At 41.4% G+C, this 20,273-nt stretch overlaps 1 protein-coding gene across 2 annotated transcripts in view; it reads right to left on the bottom strand.

Annotated features, from left to right (window-relative positions):
• Positions 1 to 3,545, bottom strand: part of PRR5 (proline rich 5) — an 85,958-nt gene extending 82,413 nt beyond the window's left edge. The window contains exon 1 of one of the 2 annotated variants that reach the window (XM_042834982.1): positions 3,503 to 3,545. The gene's annotated coding sequence lies outside the window, so the exon portion shown is untranslated. Of the gene's footprint in view, positions 1 to 1,034; positions 1,146 to 3,502 lie in introns of those variants that run through there. The other variant, XM_042834981.1, reaches the window with a different exon arrangement.
• Between the last annotated feature and the right edge of the window lie 16,728 nt (positions 3,546 to 20,273).

The raw sequence follows: 20,273 nt of genomic DNA, 5'->3' as shown, positions 1-20,273 counted from the left end.
GGTCTGCCAAATGCTGAGGGAAGGTTCACTTCCAACAGCTGCAGGCACTGAAGTTTTACACATTTGCAGGTAAAATGCACCAAGCTCTTCTGATGCCTTTCATGTTCCATTCCTGATTGTCATCATACTGGCATTTACGTTACACTGGTAATGAGCGTAAATGCATTTTATTCTCATCCACACCAGGTTTCCAAGAAGAGCTGCAGCTTTGCCTGCTGGCTCAAGCAGCATGAAGAGTATGTATATGATGATACACAATATCTTTCAGTCCAATGCTGAGCCCCAAACTGCTCTTAAGGCAGACGGAATTTCAGCCTAACCAACACAACGGCATATACTGTGGCTAGCTGACAGGCAGGAAGGGGCTTGGGTTTCACAGTTCTTGCGAAAAAAAAAAAAAAAAAAAAAGGAAAAAAAGTGACAGAATGTAAATATCCTTGAAATTAAAATAGATGTTTCATTTTTTCCCCAAATGTGTCTTTGTTTCAGATCAATAATCATTACGAGTAACAATCTGAAACTCAAATGTCTGAGCATGGGAATGCCTAGGATCCTTATGTAGCATCTGATTTAGCTGTCAGGTTTTGTTTAGCATTCTGCACCCGTCCTCCAGTTTAGCTTGCCTGAAAATTTTAAATGCAAATGTATTTGCAAGGTGGCATAAAAGAATATCAGAATTTTACCTTATACCCCAGCTTCTAACTCAGCTCCCTCTTCCTCACTCCCATATATGCACATTTCACAGCCACTAAAATAAATGTTTGAATAGAAAAATCCTTACCTATTGTATTTTTCCCTACTAAAAGACTTCCATTGGCCTTTCTGCTGAAACAGACCTAAATCACAGTTTAAGCAACACTTTAATATCACCAACAGCTTGAAACATTCAATTGAAACATACAATTTTAGAACAGGCAACCGATGTCTCTAATAGTAATACTTAATTCAAATAATCCATAAGCCTCATAGTATTTTCCATATGCGTGAGCTAATTAATCACTTTAATCACTGTTTTCTCCACACCTCAAACTCACCATTCTTGTTCCAATAAACCATGAGGAAAGCAAATGGTACCAGGAGGACATACTTCTGGACAAGCATTGGTCATTTTCCTCTCTTCTTTTTGTTCAGTGTAAGAGAGTCCTGGACCACAGACGTAGGCAGCAAATTACCAGGTCTCATAATTCAACAGTTCCTTCAGACACTGTGGTCATGGCTACAGGAAAAGCAAATTTTCCATTGACTTGACTATGAAGACATTTTTCTAGCAGTAATGCTAAAGAACTTTAAACACCATTAGATGTTCAGAAACAGATCTAACCATTCTCCTCTTGGTGCGCGGATGCTCCTTCCCATTTACAGGACCAATTTAGGCACAAGTTGAACACAGCTTAGCCATTCTACACTGAGTTATACAAGATCAGAATATGCCTCAGAAATTATAATAACACTATTTACAGAAAAAAAAAAAAAAAAAAAAAAAAAGCTCTAATCTTCCCCTTGGAGAACAATTTTTGCTTTGCTTTTGTGGTTTATTATCAAACATACATGCAAGAATGATGCTTTAAAGGACGACAAAGTAGGCCTGCATGTCAGCTGGCACAAATTATCAGAGCCTTCAGTGCTGAACCAATATACCTTCTTTCAGCTAATATCCACTACAATATTGAACTCTCCTGCTGGAAATGCTATTTTTAGCATTACCTATTGTTTTTCTTAAGAGATTAATTGCCACTTACAGCTCTCTTACAGATCTTGCATTTTATCATATGTGTTTATGGAGTTCTTCATTAATCCTGGTGGTTTTTATATTATAAAAAAAAAAAACAAAAAAAAAAACAAAACTTTGCTGACTTTCTTTATTGTGACTACATCTAACAACTATAATTCTACCTGCCATAAAAACTGAAAGACACTGCTTCTATAATAGAACTCTGTGAAGAAGAGGGGTGACTGTAACTGAAGGAGCAGATTTTTTTTTAACTGCTCAGGGCTTGATTTTCTGAAGTGCTCAGAACTTGACCTGCACTACTGGTTGACACAAATGCACTTCCATCAAGGTCTTCCGAAGAGCTCTAAATACAACAGTTTGAGAAATAAAGAGAAAGAATCAGGAATCTGGCAGTTTATTCTGGAGCATAGGAGTGCTAAAAATCCAGCTCCATCTTGGGAAATGAGTTCTTTTGGAAATTCCTCTTACACTGCTTTGCAGTGTCTGTTTACTGCACACTCTCTGGGAACATGTCTTAATTCCATATTCTTTCCACAGTCTTCCCCTAGTCAGATTATTAATAAGAAAAATGAAGCATTAAGTCACCCCATCAATAGTGTGTGTTTCGAGTATGAAATCTCCGTCGATACGTGTATCTAGTAACACATTAATAGACTAACATGGAATAAAACAACTGGAGTTAAATTCACTTGACTCCTAGAACTAAGTTTTAAATGAGTTATTCTTTGGCTAAGGGAGAAGTTATGACCAATGGACAGTTTTGCAAGGTAGCACCACAGTCAGAAATCCACCTATGTCCTACATACCAAGACAACCTTCTTTCACAGCCAGCCTAAATGGTACTACTTCTATTATTCAAACTATAGGAAGGCTGCCTCATCATCACCTACTGTTCTTCTTTCTGTACAGCTAATAGGTGTGAGAGACAGTGAAACAGAAAAGAAAATCATTTACTTTAAATTAAGCACTAACATTTTTGTTTTAAATGTATATTTTGATAATTAATCAATGCGCTGATAACTGCAAAAAGCTGATCATTTCCTCCGATTTAAAATGAAATGCTCAAAAGCACACTGGCTGGGAATTAGAAGCAGTAGAATAGCTAAATCATCTCCTTGATCCTTTTCCTCAGGCTGCCTGCTCTTGTTGCCTCTCCAATATTAAATGCTAGATTGCATCCAACTTAATGTATTCTTGTAGAGAAAGGAGGCACCGGACCTTTATCAACCATCAGCAATAAACTGCCAAAATTATCAGCACCTGCACACGCGCACACACACACATACTGAAACTGAAACACACGAGCCCATCTTCTGCAGAAGCTATCAGAGATTATTACAAGCTTCAGGATGGAAACATGCAAAATCATTCTGTAAAAAATCTTACTCATGCATACAGATCGTACTTGCGTGAATAAGGCTCACAGCAGCCAGCCCACAGGAATCACATTTAGAGCCAGCTCGTTACCTGAGACAGCTATTTCAGACTGCAAGAGAAAGGAGATGAGCGTCTGCACAAACGCTAACCCAACAGCCCCGCGGCGTGCAAGAACTGCGAGCCCGAGGTCTGGAACTAACAGGAGCACCACGCTAGGGGGAAACGTGGCTCTGCTTCCAAAGGAACGAACAAAGCCCTGAGCTGACCCACCTCGCTGAGAGCCCCAACATCGAGGGGACACCCCGCTCCCCCCCGCTAGGACCGGGGCCGTCGCCCGGGCAGGGACAGGAACAGGGACAGATCCAGACTCAGACCCGGACCCGCCGCGCTCACCGTGTTCCGCTGCGAGCAGTGGCCGCGCTCCCGTGGCCGCTCGGTGCGGGCCGGGCCGCACAGCGCCGCACAATGCGCGGCCGCGAGGGCGGAGCGGGGCGGGGAGAACCGCGGAGGCGAGGCGGCCTCCTCACCGCCGGGAGGGGGGATTAGAAAAAACCCTAAACCCCCTGCAACCCAAATCCGCCACGCCCCGGCCGCGGCCCCGCCCCGCCGTCCCCGATGCCGCAGCGCCCGCGGGGCCCTGCTGTCATTTTCGGCCGCCCCTTCCCTTCCCGCCTCGCCTCCCCGTCCGGTGCCGAGGATGCCCGGGTGCGATGCCCTGTGGAACCGGGGTACAGGCGGGGCTGAGCTCCTCCTCCAGCCGCCGAGCCGGACTGCGGGGCAGCTGCCGCCCTCGGGGGGAGACCCATTCTGCCCCAGGCAGCTGCGGGCAGGGCTGAAATGGCTAAAGGAGCGAACGCTGAACCCCTCCAGGGGAGGTGCGGGCTGAGCCGCGCCCCACAGACTCGCGTGTGAGGAAGCTCCGGGCGAGGCTGTGCGGGAGGATGCACCCGGCTCAGGGAGAGCAAAACGCTGCCCGGCTGGAGTTTGCCCTGCGGATCCGGGTCACAACTTGCGGTTTTGCTTGGTCTGCCGTTAGTAGTTTTGGTCTGAGTTAAAGGGATTCGACGTACACTCTTGAGGGAGTTTAAACCAAAGCAGGTGTTACAGAAATCGATCCCAGCACTGATTTCAGCCGCATCAGATGCCAGCTCGCTTCGGGGAGCTGGTGGGAACACCGCTCTGCTTCACACTGCCCGCGACTGAACTGCGCGGGGAATGACTGTGCCATGCAACAGACTCAAAGGGTGGTCGGGTGGCTGTGCTTATAGCCCATGTCTCAGCCCCATCAGCTTCATCCTGCATGCTCTTCCTCCTCTTGAGAGAGGCTGCTCACATGTTCTGCTGTCCAGTTTCTGGACGTCAGTGACTTGGTGTAGTGAACTGAATGGACAACTGAGGCCATAGCAAAGTTGTGCAAGAATCATGTAGCGTGCAGAACTGTATTAATCCATGGAAGGAAGCCATGGTTTCTCATTAGCTTAACCAACCACAGAAATCTGGGTAACGCTGCCCTTCTGAACCTGGGGGAAGGAATGAAGGTTACAACATGTCCATGAGGATCATGAAGCAATTTTCTCCCCAGATCTGATGTTTTTTCTTCAATACCACAGATAGATAGATAGATAGATAGATAGACAGATAGACATACAGATAGATAGATAGATAGATAGATAGATAGACAGATAGATAGATAGATTCATGTAGAAGTCTGTAGGGCAAACTAAAAGCCTTGGAAAAGATGTTTGCATAAGTTTCAAAGTTGTTTCCATTTAGAAATATAAACCAAAAAGGATTAATTAAAAAACAAACAAACAAACAAACAAAAAAAACCAGATAATTGTAATGCAAAGGAGCCTGAACTGGGTGGTTGTTCCAGAAATGTTACAGAATTGTGAATAACCGATACCTCAGGGGTTTTGTTTGTTTGTTTGGTTGGTTTTTTTTGTTGTTTTTGTTTTTGTTGTTTTGTTTTTTTGGTTTTTTGTTTTTTTGGAGTGGGAACTTGTACCTGAATTTGTCATCAGGAGTCTCAAATACATTCACTTGTTTAAGACAGCAAATTGTACAAGCTGCATTCTCTCTGGAAGTTTTCTTAAATCTTAGCTTAAAAACTGTATGCTCCCTATCAAGCATAGAAGCTGCACTTACAGTTTGTTTTGAAGATGGCTAGGTGTCAGGGTCATACCTGATGGTAATTCAAATTGGTGACCCCTCTGCACCTCCCTACAGCCTGGCTGAATCCCATCAAAACTAGCACGGGCACAAATGCCCTTAAGTAGGAATCTCTTGCAGGATTGGAGCTTAGTTTTCATGAGATTATCCCGCAAATACTCCTTGCTGGGTGGAATATCACCCACTCAAAATGACCAAAGCATGCACAGAAAGGCAGCAGAAGGTAAACCGGCAGACAGCTGAGCTGATTTCGCTCCTTGTGTGTCAGGTCATCCATTGTAAGTGCCAGCCAGCCTCCCTCCTGAAAATGTGCCTCCAGTGATACTGGGGTCTGGAAGTCCTTCTGCCGCAGGGAGTTTGCCTGGCAAAGGATCTGCACAAAGCAGTGAGGCAAATAAATATTTCTCACAAGAGGTTTCAGGTCTTGGATCCATGCTAGGGAGCTGCGCAACATGAAATGTAGGCACCCATGTGCTTCCAGAGGCTGCTCACATGCACATCCTCAGGCTGCCAAAGAGTCTTGAGGTTGGTAAAGTTAATTTTAAGCCAGTGTTTCCTCATGCCTCGTGGGGCGTTCTTTAGATGTTTCAGCTATGGAAGCAGAAAGAGTATGTAGGGCTCTTGGAAATGTAGGGTGTTAGTGGTTAGCACCTTTTTTCTGTCCTCGGCAGCTCACAATTATCAAAATGGGAACAAAATTGTTGCCTTATGAAGTAAAAACTGCGCAACAGAAGTTGGGGATGGAAAGAAATTTGTACTAGAACAAGCACAGGAAACCACAGAGCTGCAGAAAGGATGAGTTAATGGAAAAAGGTTGATGTCCTGATACTGGGTAAGTGCTGTGGAAAACTACCAGCTCAGACCATCAGAGTATCACTGCCACTATGTCCTCTGCTCAGCTAAGCGTGCCCCACCAGGCAGCTTCATACCACAGCAGATATTTCCCTCTGTTGGCAAGAACAACACCTCTCCAGTCAGGCTTTTTTTTTCTTTTTTTTTTTTTCCCTAAATGATGAAGTGTGAGCAAAGGCAAAATCTCAGTTTTCATCAGCTGATTGAAATTAATACAAGCCTGGAATCACTTTATTGCCCAGAGTAACAGGTTTTTGTGCATACTCAGCTGAAGCAAAGATGAACCATCATCACGGTGCTTGAAATAGGACTTGTAGCACAAAGGTACAGGACAGACAGCGGAAAAAGCAACTGAGGCTTGAGTTGATTATTAAATAGCTTCCTCAGCTACAGAACAGCTAGGATAAAGACCTTTCATTTCTGATTCTTAATTTAGACACAGGACTTTGGCTTTCTTCTTTGCTTAAGCAGCTCAGAAATGGGATGCCTTCTTCTCATTCCCACTGTCTAGCCACAAAGTAATTACGCCCATATAACTTAGCATAAGAAGCCTTTTCTTTGTTTCTTGGCTAGTAGAATTGTTCATTGTAGATGTCTTTTTCACCTGAAAAGGAAAGATCTTCTGATTAAAATGCCCCCAGGCAATTGTACCTTACCTTGTGTGTTGTATTTTTTTTTTTTTGTTGTTGTTGTTGTTTTGTTTGTTTGTTTTTATTAGCTTGTTAAGGTTTGCTATCAGTCCTAGATGAAAGGAGTATTTAGGAATGGAGTGTAATCTGATTTACAACATAAAGCATAGCAATTTATTTTTCTGTAGCTGTGTATCCAAGAATACCAAATGCTTTACTAACATTAGTTAATTAGCTCTCTGAAAGCATTCAGTTGAAACACTGATAGCTATTTTATAAAATGGAAGTTTAAGAGCATGTATGAGTTGCTGAAGGGCATGTAACAAATCTGCACTGTAATTCTGGCACAAATCCTGCATCCCAACTCCCATTGCTTTTTGGTGGTCAAGAATCTTACCAACCTTAAGTGTTGTACCAAGCAAGTATCTGTAAGTTAAATGCGAGTACTGCAGTAGTTCTTCACATGAAGATGTCTGCCACCGAGCATTCACCATACAAAGATTTGAACACTAGAACCATTTTTTACTTTGGAATTATTTGGGCCAACACTGGAGGATACATGAAATAAACCAGAGGCTTCAATTTGGTAGTCTGCAGGGAAGGAACATAAACTGCCGTTTAGCTGACATTGCGAAAACCAGCATGCTTGATGAGGCAATTCAGTGCAACGTAAGCTCTGAGCACAATTATTGGTAGCAGTCCTGCAGCGCTGCAGTGATGCCAGCTGGGATCACTGCTCTTTTCATGCTTAGCATTGTTCCAACACACAGGGGTGAAATTTAGCAGAAGCTTACAGTTCTAAGCCTACCTTCCCACAGACTAGATGGCTACAAACTGCAGAGAGAGAGAGACTTCTGCCTATATTTAGCTCATCTGATAAACCAATCAGGATTTTGTACAGAAGGAATTTTCAAATTAAGCTTTGATTAGGAAAAGACTCTTGAATCCAGACTGCAACTTTTGATCCAAATCAGTGAGACTGCCCCGAGAACATGCAAGCACCTGAGGACTGAGAAATGCTTATCCAGGATGCGTGAGACCCAAGCTCTTGCTTTGGTTCCAATGTTGAATTTGCCTGCAGGTCTCCCACAGCTCCTGTAGAAGCAAACCTATGACCATGTTTTTGATTGTTCTAGGGCGCCAACGTTTCTTCCTCTCTCTCATCTTTGAACTGTTCAGGATGAAGTGGTCAAAGAAGCAGGCTTTTTCCTGTGCCTCCCATTGGTCACCAGAGAACCTTACAGCAATGACTTCAACTACAGCAACACCTCAAACCTCAGCATCTGAAATTTGCTGGCAAAATGAATCAAGCAAAAAAAAAGCTATTGCTGCCCACTCACCCTGTTCCCACCTCTATTGACAAAGGCTGCTGAGCACTTCACTCTGCCTTCCCAGGTAATACAGCTGAGGACAGCACTACCCCCTCTGTCCCTCCATTTCTTAAACCCCCTCACACTCCACATGGGCCTGAAGTGCTGCTGCTACTCACTGGCTGACATACCAGGACTTTCTCAGCCATGCTGAGTATCTGATGACTTCCTCAGAGCAGAACAGCTGTATCAGAAGAGACTAAGAAATATTTTGAATATTGAGAAACATCGCAGGAAGTGAATGCTATTTCTGCACTGCTCTGCCATGGACACTGTGGGGACTGTTGCAGGTGTTTCCTTGATGTAATGCTCCTGCTTTTCTAAATAAGTAGCTTTCTTTGGTCCAGGGAGCTGTGTTACACCACATCTCTGGACATCCTTTTTAAGACTTTTGGTGATCACTATTTTCAGACCACTGCTGATTTCATCACACGATCTACTTCAACTGACCCTTCCATTCCTCCCATAACCGAGATACCATATAGCATAGCTGTCTCTCTACTAAGCACTTGCCACTCTCCATCTCAGCTCTGACTGCATTTCCCCCACTGCAAAAGTTATTCTCATATCTTATGAGGTCTAAAGTTGTTCAAGTGCTGAGAGTATTTTTCAAAGAGGTAGAAGAGAATTAAGATTAATTTCTTCGGAGTAAGATTCAGAAGTGTGTAATAACAGAGGCCTTTTAAGAAAAGATGTTTTGCTAAAAACCTATGTGTATCACATAGTGATAGGAAGCTCTTGTGGAAATATTTTCATCTCAATATTTCTCATTTTATGTTTTTCCAGTATGTGTTTTGAAAAAAAAAAATAATGCTACCATACTAAGGCTTTTCCTTAAGAGAATCTGTTCTCTTTTTGAAATATTATTTTTAATATCCCAAAGAAAAAGTAGTCCTACTACTTGCAGTAGTCCTACTGTAAAGTACTAATGTAAAAAAAAAATTAAATATTAATTATGGCATACCAGTAATGCTGTAGGGTCTTTAAAATTCACGTACCAAAATGAATTTAAGGAACATTACAAACATGATGCTGAACTAAATGTGGTAAATTATAATCCATACATTTCTTTTTCCCTTTTATCTAGTGTTATAACAACTATTATTTTTTTTTAAAGTTACTATTACCATGAAAAAATCTGAAATTTTTACACTACTCATACAGTATAAAGACCTTTTGGTCTCTGTATAGCCACTGTTATTTCCAAATAATGTATCCTGACACTGCGTGCCTTACTTGGACAGTTTAGATCAGCTCAATTTCATTTGTAATCTAACACTTGTTTGCAAAAGCATCTATAGCTGACATTTGTCAAGCAACAAATACAATTGAATTCAAATCTCATATATTTGTAAGCTAGGAATTTTTTGAGTTTAAACTTCCAGTCTTTACTGGCTACATGAGGAAGGGAGAAGTTAATACAAACATCTTCATACAGTTTGATTTGGGGAAGGGGACCAGTAGATGTAGATTAAGAAAGTTCCAGCTATTGATGAGTGTTATGTTTTTTGGGAATGGCTGAAGACTGTGGGAATTGTGTAAAAGCCAAAATGACAGTGGTAGTTTGCTACTCAGCAAAGTCTAAAATCTCCAAATTCTGTATTTTCAAAGCATCAAATGGCATATCTATGCACATGGGTGCATACTTAGATGTGTAGTAGATGTCCTGTGCAAGGACTTTTCTATCATCAACAATTCTGCTCCCTTTTCACAATGTGAGATTCAAACATTTCCAAAGAACAGCTCTGTAGAAAAGGATTTGATCTGGTTGGTTGTTTGGATGGTCAGTTGGTTTGTGTATTTGCGTGTTGTTTATTTGAGAAAGGGCCTAGTAAGAAACATCCCTGATCGAGGAACAATGCACAGTTGTTTAGGAATTTCCTGTTCATACCTTGAAGTGGGACAATTCAAGGAAGCTTTAGAGAGAAAAAAAAACATCTATCGGTATGGAAAAATGAACAGCCTAGGCACATAACGGGAAGAAAGACTTGTGCATCACCAGAATGATAAACACTGCCTGTGTAATTCACTTCACTTGTGGAGAATGTCTGCTCTGACAGGGTCATTACCAGGTGGCTAAACAGGCAAGTAGAAGTATAACAACACTTTCTGCTTTCATCTAATTTAGGGTTTTCAATCTTTCTTGCTGTTGAATTGTAAAGCCTTCCAAGAGAATCTATATGCCAAACACAAGCCCACTTATCAAAAAAAATGTTTTTGATTGTTTCTTTCTTTCTTTCTTTGGGCATCTGAGTGGACCTGAAAAAGTTAGAGACACCTAGGAGTCCGTGAATCAGTGTAGAAAACAGCCGATATGAAAGTTGATTTCAGTAGCAGCTGAAAGCCCATTGCATGGAATATAAAACTTTCAGCAGAAAAATAAGATAGAGGAGCATACTAGGAGCAAGTCCTGTATGAGCAAGGGGTGTGAAAACAATAGTATTTGTTGGCTTTTAACTGTTCAGACAGTGGAAAATCTTTGTGCGCTCCTAAGTAATACATCATTCCTACCACAGAAGGAGCAGTAAGTGCCATTCACATAAAAGAAATATATTCCAAAGAATGGTTAGAGCTCTTTTCCCTGCCTTTTTTTCCTGCACTAGAGATATTGTCTATCCCAAGTAAATCCGTTTCTGCTCTAATAAATTCCTCTGTTTAATGAATAGTATGTAGGAGAAGATTCCATAATGCAAAAGACTGGTTAGACCAGATATAAAACTACCGAATAGTTTCAGAATGATGTTGTATAACATTTTTTTTAGTCCAACTGCTAACTGATGATGCTTTTTTCTATGTGGGAGATACCTATTTTCCTTTTACTGCCCTTCTTTCTCACATGAACAGGGTGGACTTCATATATACCAGCATGCTTCTGAATACTGTACAGAAAAGAACTTCCTTGCTCTCTCAGAGAAATTTTTCTCTGCAAAAGCTTAGGGCTAGTATCTAAATCCAGAGAGAGGGATGAAGCACCAGTGTCTTAGGGAGTACCTTGGTAATGCTGAGCCAGATGTTTTGCAGAGGAAAATCTCATAGCTCTGCTGACATCTAAAGAAGCAGAGGAGCACATGCCTCTGCCTGGGCTCACGGCAGGTTCAGTCCTTACACAGCTGTGGAGAAGGGAAGTGAGAATGAAGCTACAGAACCAAGCAGTACAAAACTATTAGTGTCCAAAGGAAGGCTGCAAAAGACTATGAAGCCTCTAGAGGGCAAGACGTGAGAAGAGTCTGAGGTCCCTTGGTGCTTTGGGCCCAGAGCAGAGGAGCTGAGGGAGGCCTGATGGCGGCTGCAGCTCCTCACAGGGAGCAGAGGGGCAGCGCTGAGCTCTGCTGTGTGACAGCGACAGGGCCAAGGGAACGGCATGGAGCTGTCAGGGGAGGGCAGCTGGGGGTCAGGGATCAGTTCTGCACCGCAGGGTGATGGACATAAAACTGGGTCCCCAGGGCAGTGGGCACAACCCCCAAGCAGCTGGTGTTCAAGGAGTGTTTGGACAACGCTCTCAGCCGCTTGGATTTTGAATGGTCCCATATGGAGTCAGCAGTTGAGCTCAATGAGCCTTGTGAATCTCTTCCATGTGACTCTAACATTAGCCCAAGGAATATTTTAATGTTCCAGATTTGGTGAGTGCCTCTGCCTCACAGGGTTTAAATTTCCCAAGGAACGTCTGAGAGAATGCACATAGCTAACTAATATCTTTGCCTGGGGCAACCCAACAACAGCGCATCTTATCTACCAAAGTCAGAGAAAGGAAATGCCCATCTCTCCTCTTCGGATTATCTTCCAGCAGCCTCAACCCAGGACAAGATCATCAGTGTACATTTTACAGTCACACAGTATAAGACAGTTCCTGCCCCAATTAGGCTATCAGCTCTACAGCCAGAAAGAGCCACGCAAACAGGTGTTACTCTACCCATTCAGGCAAATGTCCGCTGCTACCCAGAGTGCGGTAATGCATGAAGTACCCTCAAACTGTTGGGAAACTTGGATATGCTTTTTTTAGGGGGCACATTTTCAGTATTAAGAATGACCAGTGTTGTGGTTAACAAGAGAACTGAAGTGCCCACTACCCTTAAGAGTACATCATCTACCCAATCAGAGGCAATCCAAGTGCCTCCGTCCCACTATGCACCTCAGAAGATTTGCAAAGACCCATCACAGAGAATGGAAAAGCATTTCATGATGATCTGATGATTCATTCTCAGGATTTTCTGAGACGTCTAGTAACAGGAGAACAAAATGTCTTTTTTTTTACTCTGATGATTCAGTTCAATCCAATCCAGGTAAGTCTGCTAATTCATTTTATGAAAGCCATCAGATTGTGTGATAGGATGCCAGGTTGGCTGAAGACTTCATATGAATTGTCAAGACCTTTTCTTTCATAGGGATCTCCTCAAATGGGACCTAAGCATTCAGATTTGGAAAGAGTCAGTCTTTATTAGACCAAAAACTTATTTGTCAACTCTTTCAGAAAATGTCAAATGACTAGCTAAGATAGGAGCAGTTAAAAGGGGTTATGAACAAATCTGCCACTGCCCATTGCTTCCTAGAGAAAGATCAGCCATCACTCTCACTCTGTATTTTGGAATTTCTTTTGGAGTAGCAGCTATCTGAAGAGTCTCCTCAGCTCTCAAAGAAATTTTCTTTCATGTCAGCACAGGGGTCTGGACTGAGGCATTCTCACTGCTTCTCAGCAGTCTCTCAGATCAAGCTGTGCTGCAAATTACTGCCTTGCTAAGGGTTTGCTGCTGCTTCCTCTGATCCACATTGCAATATGGATGTCTCTCCCTTCGGCAGATGCAATTTCTTCCTAAAAGAAAGGGCATTACTTCTTCTAGATGCTCCTTCACTCAGCTTTCTTCTTACAGGAAGGTAAACTATGATGAGAGGGCAAACCAAATAGGCCCTGTCTGCCATCACTGCTTGCCAGCAGTTGACAATTAATATTTATTGTTCAGAGCTGTATTAGGTGATCCATTCCCTACCCTTTGCTTCTTGTAGTGATGCAGGCACCCTTGCACAAGTTCCTGCTCACAGGACTGACACTATGGACTTGCTTCCCAGCTTCACTGCTAGGCAGAGGCTGGAGGTTGTGTGTGGTGAAGAATCAGGCCTCAAGTCTGCAGGGCAGGAACAGCTGATATGCTGGAGATAAAGAGAGACGATGTCATTAGATCCTCCCACAAGCTAGACTTCAGTGAATATGAACAGGAAGTTTCAGCAAGCAAAATTTGGAAAGAGGACATTTCTAAAGAAAGCCACTTGCTCTGTCAGAATTTTGGGGGTGGTGGGTGTGATATTCATAGTGTTGAGACACTGAATTTGTAAAAAGTTTGAGAGGATGCTTTAGACAAGAAACTCCAACAAATATCTGTTGCAAGCAGACTCCTTGTCAGATCTGATTGAAGCTATCAAAGAAATCAACTTTAACACGTTAGTGAGTTTTCTGGGAGAGTGATGTAAAACCAAAGATGTGTTTAAAAGAAAAGGAACACAGGACTTACTCTGTCAAAATGAGTTTTTATATCATGTTGGGCATCAGAGAAGGCTGCAGAATCAAATAGCATCACAGTCCTCATCACCATATCTTCCCATCCAAGTTGTGTAAGTTCGTGGTCAGTGTGTGTTATGCTGCCAAAATAACTGCCAACAAAACTTAATGACAGAGATAAGAAGAGGCTCTTCCTTGTCCTGCCTATAGTTTGAGATTCTATTTCTTCCAAGTCCATTTTTTCCCAATGTTGTCTTTTTGTTTTTTACTTATTCTGTAGCTGGATACAAGGAAATTATTCACATCTAAAAGCCACATCTTCTCCAGGACTTGATTACAGTAAACAAAGTCAGCAAGGCCTGAAGAGCAAGACCCCTAGGGCACAGATTGATGATAAATGACTGCTGCACAACAGAGACTGTGTTTCCTTGCTGGGAAGATTTTCTATACTGCAGCAGCACCTCCACATCGAGTCAGTTCTTAAAATTCTCCTGCTCTAGCATGTTATTAACACAGGCAACTAACTCCCAGTCCAGCCAAAGTTCTGGGACTCTCCTCCTCTTGCTTCTACTTATTCCTGTTTCATCCATTTTGTCTCCTATGGTTGTTCTGCTTTCCAACAGGACAGATTATGATAAACTAAATGCAACTATCTGCAGGCCTGGAATGCAAAAACCTTACGACTAATTGAAAATAACCTATGCCAGGAACTGGGCACACCCAAGGCTCAGGGAAGCAGTGGACTTTCCTAAATTCCACCCATTATGCTCTTCCAGCATTTCTGCCCAACAACACTAAATGAATTAAGAAAGCTTCAGAAAAAGAATGAAAATCAGCAGGGCAAAACCAGCTACAGACAACTATTCCTTGCTCAGCAAAAAAAAAAGAAAAGGAAAGTGAGTAAAACAATGTGAACGATTTATACCACTCCTCTTAAACAGCTTTTCAAAAGGCGGTGTGTGGGCACACCACAATTATTCATTTTTAAGCTGTATCTCACCACTGTTATGAAGTGGATTCTGCAAACTTGCTTTCTGAAGCGCTATGGGACCAAACTGAGACATCCTCTCTAGCCCTGCATTTGGGAGAGGGAGGGAGTTTTCTCCAAAGAGCCTGTCTGAGAAGAAAGTCAGAACATCTCTTCATTATGCCATCACATTTACAGCAAAAATTGTTTCTACCCCATGTAGCTGAAACAACAAGCTGCAGGCACTGACTGCAAAAATGCCAGCCTCAGCTCTCTCCATCAAATTCAGCTGTATTTTTCCATATGAAAATACAAAAGGTGACTGTAAGATATAGGAATACAAGGCGAAGTTCATACTTTAAGAACTACCTTAAATTGCCATACACCTAAGAGTCATAGCACCATGAAATAATAAGAAAAACATGGCCTTGAATGGATATAATAAATTGCCATAGTTGATATAGTATCACAGAGGTACAATTAAATATGTGTGCAAGAGCCTGGAAAGTAGAGAGCTCAGTTCTCAGTAAAATACCCAGAAGAGAGTATATGCATCCTTTGGAGCCCCTCTCCAGTCTGCATCAGTGATCAGTAATCCCAGTATAAATAAAACTGTTTTATTTTTCCTTGAACTACATGGGCAGTAGGTCACAATACATGTTATGTGAAGGGTTCTGAATATTACCTTTTCCTAGGTAGTCTTGGATATCACACATGGGTCTCTGCTTCATAATCTGGACTTTTAGTAAGCACCCTCTAACGAGCTCCTCTGCTAACACAGTGCAGTTTTCAAGCTTACATGAAAGAACTGATCAGATTCTTACAGTTTTGCGCGAGCTTTAACTGATGTTTTGCTTAATTAGAGCATTCTTTCATTTTTGATTTTTTCTTTTCCAAATGTCAAAGCTGGTTGCTTCAAAGGATCATTTCAATCACCCCTGCAGGAAGAGAGAAAATTGCTTACAAAGATTAAAGAGTGCAAGAGAGGGAGGTGCAGACAGAGACAGAGTGCAGAACAGAATATCTATCGAAAGCCTGATCCTACTCCCACTACAGTGAATCTGCAGAGAAAGCAGAGAGATCAAATATAATTTTTGCATCTAAGACACATTCATGACAATGTACCAGAATAGTAAATGCAACTTTTGTGACATCTGTGAGAATCATTTTTGCTGAAGCTCACAAGAACAGCTCCAGAAAAGCCGTTGTTAATCCTGCATTCTTAGTTCCTTTCTTCTTCCACCCAGCAACTCAAATTAAGTGGGATAGGTCTTAAATCACAGTACCTTTTTTCCTCCCAAATACACACCACAAGAGTTAAGCCCTGGTGATGGAAACGTATTTGACATATTCCTGTAATATTTTCATTCTCTGAAATCACCTCAGTGTTTCTTCTGCAGATCATACCAACAAACAGAAATGTGTAGATGCAGAATTCAGAAGAGTGCAGTCTGGTTGCATTATGCATGTCTATATATCCATCTCATTTCATTCGAGGCCACAGTGATATGCCTATATATTTTAACAAGCAAAGCTGAGGAAATGATGCTTCAAAGGATCTGTAAATAGAGAACCATTGACTTCAGTGCATAGAAATAGGAATATCTTTACATAGCATTGCAGCATGCCACACGGATGTATTCAGAGGGGAAAAAAACACACCACCTTCTTCAGGCATTCATCTTCACCATTGCTCAGAATATGACAGGAGCTTATACTGCCTATGTAGCCAATGAATAATGAAGGCTACTTTTCCTGGTGGGAGGGAGGCATGAACAAAATTGCTGAGATTTAATGCCAGAAGCAGCTGACTTGATTTGGTTTTCCCAGATGTATTCAGCTAAAGTTCTGTGAAGGACCAGGATCTTTTTAGGTACTAAACAGAGATAGCAGACATCTCTCAGTTTTTGGAGGAAGAGCTTATCTCTTTTTAAAGATATTCTTAGAGTCTACACTGTATCAAAGACAAATAAATCCAAGAATAAATCTAGGATCTTTCTAGCCCAAGCCTGGCATTATCAAAATAGATAAAGAATCTAAAAATCATTCAGTGGGAAAAAATGAAAAAGTTCAAAGATCATTCTCTTCAATCTCCATTTCCAAGATAGATTACCTGCTGGTATCCGTATTTTTCAAAAGCTGGAAAAGGTATAATGATGAAATGGATGACTTGGGAATTCAAAAGTCTGCCTTCATTCCATCATGCAGGATAAACATGTAAGGAGAACTAATAATGAAATCTTAAGAAGCTCTATACAGAACATTTTTTTATATTAGGTGGATAATACGGATAACTAAATTAGTAGCAGAGTATTACAAGATATGCTGACTGGAAGTTTGGAAATTCAAAGCCAGATGAAGGACACATGTCTTTTGAAGTATCATGCTATTAAAATGATAAGTAATGAAGGAAATACTGCATGTACCAAATTCTCGCTCCAAAACAACCTGAACACTCCATCCCCAAACTGATAATGGAGATGTTACTTGTCTGGTTTATGTTAAACTTTTTGTATTGATGTGCTTGGTGTCTGTGTAGATTCAGTCATGTACACAGGGTTGTTACAAATGAATGTCACAAAAAAGACTGCTTTTCTTGATTCTTTAGCCAAGAAATGTAAGGCAGAGTAATTAATCCAGCTAAAATCTTTGTCTCAGCTTCCCCACTAATTCATGTGTTCTTCAGCGTGGACCCAGGTTCTCTGGATAGCTAGGGTCCTCCTGCTCAATTTCTTGTGAACCTTCAACTGTTCTTTTGTTTCACCTGTGTACTCCTGCTCATTCAGCAAGGTGACAGGCAAGGGTTGCAACTCAGGGAGTTTTTTTGGAATTCAATTTATTGCCAATCAACTTCTGCTTTAGTAATGACTCTTCATCCTCCAAGCTCAACTTAAACACCTCTCTTCTTTTCCTTACTCCAGCTTCCCTAATTTTCACAGTAGGTCATACTCAGTCCATCCCAATTCCTCTGTTGAGTTGTTGCACAGATCTGGAGGTTTGGGTTACACACTTAACACTTCCTTTGTGCCACATATCTCCTTTACTCATCTTCCTCTGCTCCAGTACGAGTCGTACACAGCCACTGAGCCCTCATGGATATCATAGCCCTCATGGGGATCTCCATCACCATGGAGGTGCCCCTGCTATTATAAACTCATTATAAACTCTCCATAAATATTTTTATGATATTTGCATTTTCTTTATAAACTCCACTCTTTGTCTCTAGGAAACTGCCTGTAGCAATTAACATCTCCACAGCTTGAATTTACTGCACATCCCACTCTCCCCTTGACCCTGCAAACCATCGTATCAAACCCAGTTTTTATCCATTGAAATTCAACCCCTTGCCTCTTCAAATGGGTATATGAGCAATCTGAACCCTTATCCTTTGCACACTCTACCCATTGCTCCTGACAGATCATGGGTGTTGTCATAATCTGAACACCTCCTGCAAACATCTCATCTCATCTCTGCAAGGTATCCAAACAAGAGCATAATAACAGTTTAAGATATATATTTTTCATGCTAAAATGTAGTGAAAAATCATTACAGACAAAGATTACCACCACTATTGGAGGTAAGTTCCTAAGGTCATCAAGGCTTTATCCAGATCCTGAACTATTAGTGGACACTTCTCCTAAGCATGAAGCTTTCCCCCATTTGGGGAGTAAAGCAATGCAGGGTGCAGCACTCCTGGAGCTTGCTCTCTGTCCTGTAACCTTAACTGAACTCTGAACTTTCCGCAGGGCCTGCAGACCCTTAACCCTCACCACTCAAACTTTGAGGGACTTTTTCTCCCACTCCATGATATTCATACCCTACTCTTCTTTCTTCAGAAACCTATTGTAGTCCCTGCATGTGAATTAAAAAAATGTAAAAATTGTTAACATTTGCTTGCATTTCCAATTCAAAGCAAAAAAAAGTATGACAGTGAAGTTATGGTGCTCCATTTTATTTCTCATTATTCGCTATCCTAGGCTCTGTCTCATTTGACATGCTTTCTGCAAGACGTGCACAGTTAGTTAACATTTGAGTTAAACCAAGTGGGATGCTGCAGACAAAGCTTTGTAGAAGGCTATCCAGGCAAAGCAATTAGATTTAATTAGGCTTACATTGGGGGGGGAGGGAGAGGGGAGGAAAGGAATGAGGGAATGTGTGCACCACAAACGACTACACATGCAAGAAATAAAACAGTAATGTGAAAAGAAAAATATACAGAAAATCAAGCATGTTTAGAAAATAAATGGGAAATGCAGGGAGGGAAGGAGTGAACAGGGCAGGCCAGGAGACTTCTCTAGCAGAACAGTAGAGAGAGGATAGGCTCCTTCAGAAATATTTTAAGGGGAAATTAGAACCTAGGATTACACAGAAGCAATATTTTTAGCTGTTCAGTGAGTTCTGGGCTCTGGCTAAAGACATAAATTAGTGACTGGGATTAACAACTCATGGCTAATCGATACTTCTTTTTGGACTGAGAAGGCATTGTACTGAACGTACAGGACAGTTTTGTAAGGTTCCCCCCCCACTTTCCATCTGCTAGTTGGAAGATAAAATGCATTTCACACGCCATCTAAAATTGCACAGGAGAAGTGGCTGTGTATTATCTAAGCAGTAGCTGTGAACTTTTTTAAAAAGCCAGACATCCTTGAAACAATTTCTCACTGCAAATCTTAGGCTGTTTTTTGTGGCCGTAAGACCTAAAACCATTAACAGCCAGAGTAGATAGTCTAATGATATTTAAGTGAACTAAACATTATTTGCTCCACAGTTAGCTGCATTTGTTTCTGTTAAGAAAATAGACAAGTAATCAGCGGGGGCAATAGGTCTCATAAATCATTTTCTGAAAAAACCTACACAGCTGAAAACACAACGCACCAGAGGAAATGCCAACAAAGGCATTCCTCCTAACAAAACATGGCTGAGGGAGTGCAGAAATACTCCGCTGTGCATCTCTACTTGGCATGCACATATGGCAAATGAAAATCCAAGTTTTTGCCATGTATTCCAGTTCTATACTTACACCAGCATTCTGCTTTCTTCCTTTATTTATAGGCTCTCTAAGGCAGCCTTTTTTGATGTGTGTCTTTTACAGAGATTTGCAGATGAAAGGTTCACTATATTTTTATATATGTACATTACTTTGTGCAGGGCTGCTCTATACCCTCAGTCAATGCATTCTTCATCTGAGCTGTTTTTCATTGGATTAGGTAAAAGCCAAGCCCAGAAAACCTGTGAAAATATATAATCATGACTGGGAACACTGACTTTGATCTACTTGCATTGTTTGTCCTCAAGGAATACTTGGATGACCTAAGAATATACCTAGCTATCTGGACAGAGGCAAGTTTGAAGAGTGAAATCAATGAATCTAGATTGTGATCTAGCTGATACAAAACTTTGAAGAGTTGCAGAAGAAGATTGCTTTCTACAGAATGGAAAAATTATTTTGTTTTCTGCTTGGAATGAAATCCTTCTGAGTACTCATAGTGATTTATCCATATACATTTCATATAATGAGCCTTTCATAAAATGATATATATTTTACACATCCTTTCTATTTTTGTCTACTTGTAACTTGGACTTTAGATTGCATCCTAGAAACAACTGTGACAAGTAATTAAATGAGTTACATTAATCACTTTTGATTAACTGTTTCTTCTTTTCTTAGTCTCCCATTCAAGGTCTT

This window comes from Centrocercus urophasianus, unplaced genomic scaffold (assembly GCF_019232065.1).
Source record: "Centrocercus urophasianus isolate 14NV4802_14NV808 unplaced genomic scaffold, USGS_Curo_1.0 seq_5, whole genome shotgun sequence".
In the NCBI taxonomy this organism is placed as follows: Eukaryota; Metazoa; Chordata; class Aves; order Galliformes; family Phasianidae; genus Centrocercus; species Centrocercus urophasianus.
The sequence above is the reverse complement of the archived record's forward strand: the minus strand, read 5'-3'. Positions and strand labels throughout refer to the sequence as shown.